Raw genomic sequence first — 11,227 nt, 5'->3', positions numbered from 1 at the left:
GTGTGAAAATATGTGCAGGCAATTGAGTATCAGTTATTATTCCGAAGAGTTCAACGGGAAAATCGATTAAGTAAAAATACAATTGAACATGATTATATGATGAATAAGTGTAGGTATATGTTTATGAAAAATTATGAGCAATGTGCTCGATAATTGGGTGAATTTCGATAAGACAAAATGGATTAAGAATGAATTTTAGTGGTAAAATAGTGTTGGACAACAACAGTTGCATGAAATTGAAAATTCACTAAAAATTGTGGAAGTTGAATAAAAATGCAAATGATATATGAAAATAAATCTTAGTGAGTCTATTTTCACATGAAGGGAAAAGGGGAAGCAAAATAATTCTATATTGTGTGATATTTGAATTCTTGTGAAACAGGGTCTGAATGAATTTGAGATCCCTTTTTCTGACTTTAGAAATTCACCATAAATTGTACAAAAATTATTGAGAGTCATACCTTACATTCATGGATTCCTTATTGAATATAATTTTAAGGGAAAGAAACGGCATGGTCGTTGTAATTCTGTACAGGGAGAAATTCGGTTCGTAGTGCACAGGGGTCAGAGTAGTCATACCCTGAAATAGGGGAGACTTTAACTAATAAACTATACTAAATGGCCCGACCAAATATTCTAGAAAAAATAGTAAGTAGAAATATGAGTCTAGTTTCATATAAAATTTACGGAATTGGATTTTTAGTTTTGTAACTTGAGATATGATTTGTTTTAACACCGGGACTCCAGAAAACATCCTGTCCTGAATATGTGTAATTGTACAATTATAGTGTTTTCTTGAAAAGCATGGTAGTAATTGCTTATTATTTTCATATGAACTTACTAAGCGTAAAGCTTACCCATCCTCTTCATTTCTTTAGTATTGGCAGGTCAGCTCGGGGTTAGAGATCGTCGGAGGCAAAATCACACTATCAAACTATCATTTTTGGGAAAATTAATTCAAATATTAGAAATATCAAGTGCGTAGCATGTATAGGAAGTTGGATTGTGATATGTATTTTTATTATGATTTTGACCATACCTATCAGTCTGCATCGAGTTATCGTATAAAATCATGAGATGTGGTCCTTATCCATTATGGTTTATAAGTTTAATTAATCGTGCCATGTCCTATGTTTTGATGTGATGATATAGTTAGCTTTGTTTGTTATGCATGTGTTCGAAAAGTTTTGAATTAAATGAAATTTTATGGCCCGGTTTTCGTCTATGTGTATTGTTAAGTCCGGTAATGCCTCGTACTCTGTTTCGGCCTTGGATACGGGTAAGGGGTGTTACATTTAGTGGTATCAGAGCTATGGCTTAGTCGGTTCTCGGACTAACCTAGCATGTGTAAAAGTCCAGCTATACATGCCACTGATCTGTGATAGTGTGATGTCTCCCGAAGCGTATGAGCACCGTCTTGCTTAGACAAAGGTACTCTCCAACCGAGCTGCACTGACCATGTTCAATGTGATTCGAAAGTGTTTGAATAAAATTACGATTATGATGAGTCTCAATTTAGAAAAGTATGAATAAAAGTTTATGATATATATATAAGTGATAACACGTGAGATGAAATGTCATGTTGTGATAAATATCCATACTTGCTTGATGCTCATATGATGTAGTGCACTGGGCTTACTTGATAAGATGAACGGGATAAATATAAATTCGTAGAAGTATCAGTAAAAGTTCCAAATATCATGATATGAATGAAAATGTCATTGCCTTGATTGAACGTTGAATGTTGATGAATGTCAATGATATTTTTTATGAGATAAATGATTATAATGAAATGAATTTATCTATGTTAAATTGTTTGGACTGAATTATGTGATTGTAATTATATGTATATGATGATGCACGAAACGAAATTTGTGATTGTGATATAAATATCTATGTTTGTTTAACCCTTATATGATGTCATGAGTATGATTTGTTCGAGTTGATGAATGGATAAGTCAAGCTATCCAGAAAACATAGGATGCATGCATAATTATACTTAACTAAATGAGATAACTGGAAAGTGAGCATTAAATCAATATGAATATTAGTTACTCGAAATGAATAACATGATTGAGATATGATTGCTATGAAGAAAACTGTGTTACATGTATATGTATATGAGAGTTGAATCAGAGGCCCTACGACCCCTTTCCCCTTACTAAAGTGGTGTTTTATAATGGAATTTCATGAGATTTATACTGAATAAGTTTCCAGTTGAGAAACCAAAGAGTTCAGTGCTAGAATAATTATAAATATGATTAAAGATTGAAGAATGAATTGATAAGTAAAGTCAAAGCTAGAAAAGTATCAGATTGGCATAAGGATTATTGGAGTTATGCACTGTTCCAGTTAGAGAAGAAATTTATTTTGATAAATCGAATTACTAAGGTACAAGGTCGAGAAAAGTGCAAATAAAAATTTATTTAGAACTAGTCTTCTTGAGTGAAAAGTAATATGAAATTTGTGATGGTAGAAATAGTTGGGGAAATGATATCTGAAATGTGTACTATTTGAGTGTGACAGTTACGGTTGGACAGATTTTAGCAGTTTCTTCTAAGATGTTCTATGTGTTTATCTGTTCCCAGAAATATTTCTATGGTTATTGATCTTTTGAAGAAATTCTTGTTATATGGGGATGTTTTCTAATCCTGATGTTAAATGAAAGCATTGGTAGCCTGACTGGTTTATAATTTATATTGCACTATTCCTTCGGGCATTCTATGATATTCTGCCTGATAAAAAAAATGAGAAGAGAATATGTATGATACTATGATTCTGTTTCTTCTACTTGATGCTCCATTTGATATGTATATATATGGGAAGATACATTGTTCTTGTTGCATTTGATTCCAGTGAGACTAAATGATGTTTTCTACTGGATTTCTTTTCTCTGAGGAATTATCGGGATCTTCTATATTTTCCTATGAGTTTGGTTTTCAATTTTCTGGCATAGTATCGTATCTTGGGTTTCTTTATTCTGGATTTCTTTATTCTAGGTTTTTCTATCTTGGATTTCTTTATTTGGTTTTCTTATTATCTTTATTCCGTAATTTGTCAACTATGACTCATGTTCGGAGTGCATTCTTCAGCTCGTGATAACCATGTCAAGTATGGCTATACTTCTGATTTGATTTGGGTGATGTGGTGATTTCACTATTGGGATTTTTCTAATTTTCGTGTAAGGTTTGACAACAGTAAAGGTATAAGTGATAAAAGTGTGAGTTTCAATCTGTATGGTGGATTACTTCTCTCAAGTAAGTCAATTATAGTTAATGTCTTCAATTGAGATATTTTGGTACTTAAGCTAATGCAATTGAGATGGTTTTGATTAACGTAATGAATGAATAGTAAAGGATGGCATGATGAATTGTTTTGTAACTAGAAGAAAGGATTATTTTCGAGGTTATATCAGAATTATTTCCGTAGCAGAAAGAGGAAAATGTGATAGTGAGTAGCAAACTAAAAGAGTACAATGAGGATCGACTTCTGATAATGAATTTCAGAATATATTGGAGGCACCGCCTGAGTGAAAGTTCTTCAACACTGAATATGAAATTGAGGAATCTAAGTGAAGACCACTTTTCTGGTAAGATTTTCGGGGACGAGAATCCCTAAAGGGGGGAGAATTGTAATATCCCGAATTAAGGCCTAATTAGAATAGTAGTTTCGTGACCATAAATTCGAGATAGAAATAATTATTTTATGATTATTTTGAGGTCTATGATATGATTGCATGATTGTGTAAAAATTTCGTGAAGAAATTCTATGCATAAAGTGCTTAATTTGAAGTTAGGGACTAAATTGAATAAGTTGCAAAACTTGCATTCTAGAAGTTTCTAGTATCAAATTGCTTTGAAATATTAATTAGGAGGTCTTAAATAGAAATTTGACCAATTTCAAAGTTTATGGACAAATATTGGACATGAATGGAATTTTTGGAAAGTTTAGTAGTAGAGCATTTTGGTCATTTAGGGGTAAAATGAATTAAAATACAAAATTAAAAGCCAATTTTTCTCATCTTCTTCACCATGGACGTGTATACCAAGGGAGACTCCATGGAGAGGGTTTCCAAGCTTCCAATCTCGATTGTAAGTCCGTTCTAGCCTCGTTTTTAATGATTTTTACGTTTTTGGAGTCTCGGTAACTTGATTTAGCTTATGCTAGCAATAATTCAACCTAGGGTTCATATTTGGAAAAATACCCATAGGTGAAATATGTGTATTTTGGTGTTTTATGATAGAATATTAGGTTTTAAATTATGTTAGACAACTTGTACTACTCGATTTTAAGTGAAAACGAGCAAAATGGCTTAATCGGTAAAAATACCTAATAGTCATAAGTACATGTTAGAGTGAGAATTTGATGTTGCCATAGAAGGGAAAAATGATGCATGTCATAAAACATAAGAAAATAGGATGAAGTTTAATTTCCGAACCTTGGGGCAAAAGTGCAAATATGCAAAATTTTAGGGGTCAAAATGAAAATTTTTAAAAATATGATTTTTGGACCCGTATGAATAGTGTGACTAATTATTAGGCTAAATGTGATATTATAGATAAAGGAAATCGAGATTCGAGCTTAAATCGGGAAAATACAAGGTTATGGAATCAAATGGTAAATTGTTGTTCCTAGATCGAGGTAAGTTCGTACGATAATAATAATGCAATGTTGTGTTTGAATTATATTTCTTACTATTATTGCATATATTTTATGATTTAATATATTAGAAAAGTTGATGGAATGGTGTTTATGATGTGGAAATATGACATGAAAGAATGTTACATGAAATGCAATAAAATGATGATACATGACAAGTGATATATGAAATATGTGATATATGTTATGTAAATTCTTAAAAGCGGATTTGATATTTGAGTTGTGTCTTATTATACTATGAATGGAAAATTGGTACTATGGATAGTGAGATCGACACTTCGAGTAAATTCGTACATAAATAATCTATCGATTCTTTTTATGTTATTATATTTTGATATCATATGAAATGTGGCTGCCTATCAAATGGTTATTTGATGTAAATTATGAATTTAAATTGATTACGGACAATTTAGTAAAATGTTGAAAAGTGAGGAATTTCCCGATTGAACCTTCGGAATAAAAACGATACGAATGATCTATTGTGAGGTCACATGTGTAGTACTAAGTGCAGGCTACTATGCGTACCCGAAAACTGTGATCACGTGTGTAGTACTAAGTGCAGGCTACTACGTGTACCGGATAATTGGTCGTATGTGTAGTACTATGTGCAGGCTACTATGCGTACCAGATAGCTTTGGCTACAAGTGTGAAAATATGTGCAGGTAATTGAGTATCAGTTATTATTCCGAAGAGTTCAACGGGAAAATCGAGTAAGTAAAAATACAATTGAACATGATTATATGATGAATAAGTGTAGGTATATGTTTATGAAAAATTATGAGCAATGTGCTCGATAATTGGGTGAATTTTGATAAGACAAAATGGATTAAGAATGAATTTTAGTGGTAAAACAGTGTTGGACTGCAGCAGTTACATGACTTTGAAAATTCACTAAAAATTGTGGAAGTTGAATAAAAATGAAAATGATATATGAAAATAAATCTTAGTAAGTCTATTTTCACATGAAGGAAAAAATGGAAGCAAAATAATTGTATATTGTGTGATATTTGTATTCTTGTGAAATAGGGTCTGAAAGAATTTGAGATCCCCTATTCTGACTTTATAAATTCACCATAAATTGTACAAAAATTATTGAGAGTCATACCTTACATTCGTGGATTCCTTATTGAATCTAATTTTAACAGAAACAAACGGCATGGTTGTTAGAATTCTGTACAGGGATAAATTGGGTTCGTAGTGCACAGGGGCAGAGTAGTCATACCATGAAATAGGGGAGACTTTAACTAATAAACTGTACTAAATGGCCCGACCAAAACTTCTAGAAAAAAACTAGTAAGTAGACATATGAGTCTAGTTTCATAGAAAATTTACAGAGTTGGTTTGAGTTTTGTAACTTGATATATGATTTGTTTTAACATTGGGACTCCAGAAAACAACCTGTCCTGAATATGTGTAATTATACAATTATAGTGTTTTATCTTGAAAAGGATGGTAGTAATTGCTTATTATTTTCATATGAACTTACCAAGCATAAAGCTTACCCATCCTCTCCACTTCTTTAGTATTGGCAGGCCAGCTCGGGGTTGGAGATCGTCGGAGGCAAAATCACACTATTAAACTATCATTTTTGGGAAAATTAATACAAATATTAGAAATATCGAGTGAGTGGCATGTATAGGAAGTTGGTTTGTGATATGTATTTTTATTATGATTTTGACCATACCTATCAGTCTGCATTGAATTATCGTATAAAATCATGAGATGTGGTCCTTATCCATTATGGTTTATAAGTTTAATTAATCGTGCCATGTCCTATGTTTTGATGTGATGATATAGTTAGCTTTGTTTGTTATGCATGTGTTCGAAAAGTTTTGAATTAAATGAAATTTTATGGCCCGGTTTTCGTCTATGTGTATTGTTAAGTCTGGTAATGCCTCGTACTCTGTTCCGGCCTTGGATACGGGTAAGGGGTGTTACATGGCTCTTGCTGACTCATTAGTTTAGTGGAAGATCAAGAGATCCTGGTAGGGTAGTGACAAGTTGGTAATGCCTCGTACTCTGTTCTGGCCTTGGATACGGGTAAGGGGTGTTACGAATGGGCCTACGGGCCCAATTGGATAAGTTGTTTGATTGTGTAGTAAATATTGGACTAGGCTGGGTGAATCTCATATCTGTGGCTAGATTTGGGCTAAAAGGGCCACACGAGCGTGTGGGCCCATTTGGGCCGAGAAGGGCTTTAGGCCCATTCGTATTGTTATCCCTATTTAGAATACTTTAGTTTACCAAATTACCAAAATACCCTTGGTTTATAAAATCACCAAAATACCCTTGGTTTGTAAAATTATCGAAATACCCCTATAAGGTAGAATTATCGAAATATCCCTGTAAGGTAGAATTACTGAAATACCCCTGTAGGGTAAATTTATTGAAATACCCCAGTAAGGTAGAATTACCAAAATACCCTTGTAGGGTAGAATTACTTAAATACCCTAGTAAGGTAGAATTACTAAATACCCCTATAGAGTAGAATTACTGAAATACCCCTGTAAGGTAGAATTATCGAAATACCCCTGTAGGGTAAAATTACTGAATTACCCCTGCAAGGTAGAATTACTGAAATACCCCTATATGGTAGAATTATTGAAATACCCCTGTAGGATAGAATTACCGAAATACCCCTGTAGAGTAGAATTACCGAAATACCCTTATAGGGTAGAATTACCGAAATACCCCTATAGGGTAGAATTACCGAAATACCCCTGTAGGGTAAAATTATCGCAAAACCCCTGTAGGGTAGAATTACTGAAATACCCCTGTAGGGTAAAATTACCGAAATACCCCTGTAGGGTAGAATTACCGAAATACCCCTGTAGGGTAGAATTACCGAAATACCCCTGTAGGGTAGAATTACCGAAATACCCTTGTAGGGTAGAATTATCACAATACCCCTGTAGGGTAAAATTACCGAAATATCCCTGTAGGGTAGAATTATCGCAATTCCCCTGCAGGGTAGAATTACCGAAATACCCCTGTAGGGTAGAATTACTAAAATACCCCTGTAGGGTGGAATTACCGAGATGCCTTGTGGGGTAAATTACCATTTTGCCCTTAAGATGTTAAATGACTGTTTTGCCCTTGTGGCCAAGTGACTAACTTGGACTATGTGGTTGACGAATTTGATTGTGAATATATGTTGGTATATGAATGACTTGACTATAATTGTTTGATTCAAATATAGGCATGACATTCTGCATACATGACATGTTGCATGGGTTGGGATTTTGTACGGAGGAAGATCTGATCTGTTAGGATTGCATGGTTGCTTGACGACTGTGGATCCACCGAAGGCTTAAGAGCCGTATATTCGTACTGATTTGATAAGGTCACACGGGTCGCCCAAGATGACTGTGGACCGATCAATGGCTGAGTGCCGATCATATTTACCCAAGGCTGTGTGCCGACTATATTACCGTCGCTGATGGCTATGTGCCTAACATGATACAGCTACCGATGGCTTAAAGCCTTCTGATTATCGCTTTGTGTCAACCTACATATGGCTCTGTGCCAACCTGATTATGGCTGTGTGCCAAACGTATTTGCCTAAGGCTATGTGCCAATATATGGTTATTGACGACTCTGTGTCGATCATATTTACCTAGGGCTGTGTGCCGGTTATGTTACTCTAGTTGACAGCTATGTGCCTAACATAATGCAGTTATCGATGGCTTTGTGCCACGTATTTTGTTAAGTGGCTTTGCCACATTATCTGTTTCTGGTGGCTATGCCACAAATATCTGTTCTGGTGGCTCTGCCACAATATCTGTATCTGGTGACTCTGTAACAATATCTGATAACTGAGCAGCAATACTGCAACTGTGGAGTGTAGGGCTGGGTGGGTTGAGCTATTCCCCACATGGAGTGTAGGGCTGGTACGGGTGGAGTGTAGCGGTTGGTTATAGGCTGGATTGGGTTGGGATTGCATTCATATTCTGATTTTTGATTCTGTTACCTGATATTGATTCTGATTCTGATTCTGTCACCTGATTTTGATTCTGATTCTGATTCTAGTTCTGATAATGTTTCTTATTCTGTAATGGGTTAAAGCCGATCTGGTACTATCTGTTAAAATGGGCTAAAGCCCAATTGATACTAAAACTGTAAGTAAGACTGGGGCCAGACTTTGAATTCTTTTATATGACTGACTGTTCCTTTTTATAGTAGGGAATTTCACACTGAGTTTTTGTAAAATCACCCCATTTATTAACCTTTCAGTTAATTTCCAGCCTTAGACGGATCGGGACTGCGAGGGACTCAGAGGAAGCCACACACACTGTTTATGTTATAGTTTTGATTATTGCTTTTAAATGTTTTTGTGTGGGTTGTAGTAAAGCCGTTGCAATTTTCTGGATTTCAAATTTGGAATTTTATTTATTGTTCTTATAATTGCTAGTATTAGAACATGGTTTTCCAAAGCAACTACTGTTGTTCAAAACATCACGTAATCGCAATTGTTTTTAAATTAAGCTTCCGCAACTGCCAGGATTTTTTACAAAGTTGTTAAGTATGTTATTTAGTTGAGGTTTTCTAACAAGGTTTAAAAAGGGTACAAGTTTTTAATTATTAAGAAGGGTTTTTAATGGAAACATGGTTCCCGAAAAATACTTCAATGTGACACGCCAGATTCGAGCCAAACTTCCAGGCTGGGTTTGGGGTGTTACAGACGGAGGACCCAAATCAGGATTTAAAATGGTTCCTTTAGCTTTGTGATACGTTTAAATATAACGGGTTCATCGATGATGCTATTTGTCTTCGGATGTTCCCCTTCTCCTTAATTGATAAAGCATTTACTTGGTTAGACTTGCAAGCACCAGAATCTATCACTAGATTGAACAAAACCGTGGAGAAATTTCTACAAAAGATCTTTCCTATTAGCAGAACATTTTAATTGAGGAGGGAAATCGCAGCATTTAAACAGTTAGAATGAGAAAGCTTTCTCAAAGCTTGGAAGCATTTTAAAATGCAAATACAAAGATGCCCACATCATGGATTCCCCGAGTGGCTGAGGCTGCAAATGTTCTAAAATGGGTTGGATCCACACACATGGTTAGGATTAGATGGAGCAGAAGGGGGAGCCCTAATGAATAGGACATACAAGGATGCATATGAGCTAATTGAAAACGTGGCGATGAATTCCTACTACTAGCAAAATGAAAGATTCTCGTATGACTCGAAACCATCGACGAAAAAAGCTATAGAGAAAGATGATAAATACCAACAAATTTTGGACAGACTCAATCACATAGAGTCCTCATCTCATGCATTATCAATATATTGAGGAGATAAACCTCTCTTCCATTACATCAATAATCCAAGGAGGGATCTCAACTATGTTGGGAATAAGGGTGGAAACCTATTTTTAAATACTTACAATCCCGAATGAAGAGATCACCCAAACCTGAGAGGGGCAGAAACAAAAGAGGTAATAGTTCTAACCTTATAAAAAATTCTAATTATCATCCCCCTATTTACCAAATCCTAAAGAAAGGGCCTACCCAAATGACCATACTATATGTGGTTAATGCCTTGATCGGATCGAGGGGGAGATGCAGTCAATGAAGACAGAGGTAAAACAGGTGCAATCTGAGTACACCAATACTACGAAAACATTAACTAAGTTGGAAAATCATATGAGCCAATTGATGAGCATGATGGGAGACATCAAAAGAAAAATTCGCACTCAAATCCCCGAGCAACATAGAGAATAATCCTTGGAAAAAAGGGAAGGATCATGTGAAAGCAATTACACTCTGTTCGGGTAAAGTACTGAGTAACCCATAAAAACCAGCTCACGAGGAGAATAAAAAAGATTCTGAGGATCTTCAAGAGAACCCCCAAGAAACTAAGACTGAACAAAAACTAGAGAAGTAAGCTGAGGCGGTAGCTGAGTTGGAGAAAAAGTCAATCAATGAACCTGCACCAGCCAAAGTATCATTCCCATCACGGTTGGAAGATAAACAAAGACTAGATGAGGTTGAATTTATAAGCTTTCTAAAATTATTCAAATCCTTAAAAGTTAATTTGCCTTTAATTGATCTTATCGAAAAAGTTCCAAAGTACACTAAATACATAAAAGAAATCATGTCTAAGTTAAGAAAATTAAAATAGGAGAGCAAGTTGACATAAATACCTCATGTATTGCAATTATATCCAAACAAATTCCCCCAAAGCTAAAAGATCTAAGGAGTTTTACAATACCTATAGAGATAGGGGAGCCAATATTAATTTAATGCATGTATCTATATATGAAAAACTCAGATTATGGGAGCTTGAAAATATCTAGATCATACTACAGTTAGTTGATAAGTCTTCAGTACAACCGAAGGCGGTACTTGAAGGTGTGTTAGTTAAACTGCGAAGTTTTATCATCTCTAGATTTTGAAGAGGACCGTGAGATACCCATCCTATTGGGTAGACCATTTTTAGCTACATCTAGGTCCACTAGTGATTTAGAAAAAGAATGAATTAACTAAAAGAATTAATGGTGAGACAAAAAAATTTTAAGTTTGGTTATCGATAGAATGAGGTAAAAAGAGGGATATTACGAAAA

The 11,227-nt window shown here is 34.8% G+C and overlaps 1 non-coding gene across 1 annotated transcript; it reads right to left on the bottom strand.

Moving 5' to 3' along the window:
• Positions 1-9,563: 9,563 nt before the first annotated feature.
• On the bottom strand, positions 9,564-9,669 carry LOC121203839 (small nucleolar RNA R71). The gene has a single exon (XR_005898774.1). It is a non-coding gene; the product is annotated as a small nucleolar RNA R71 (small nucleolar RNA).
• Between the last annotated feature and the right edge of the window lie 1,558 nt (positions 9,670-11,227).

Source organism: Gossypium hirsutum, chromosome A07 (genome assembly GCF_007990345.1).
Source record: "Gossypium hirsutum isolate 1008001.06 chromosome A07, Gossypium_hirsutum_v2.1, whole genome shotgun sequence".
NCBI classification, from domain to species: Eukaryota; Viridiplantae; Streptophyta; class Magnoliopsida; order Malvales; family Malvaceae; genus Gossypium; species Gossypium hirsutum.
Note: the sequence above shows the minus strand (reverse complement) of the source record. Positions and strands in the feature narration are given on the sequence as shown.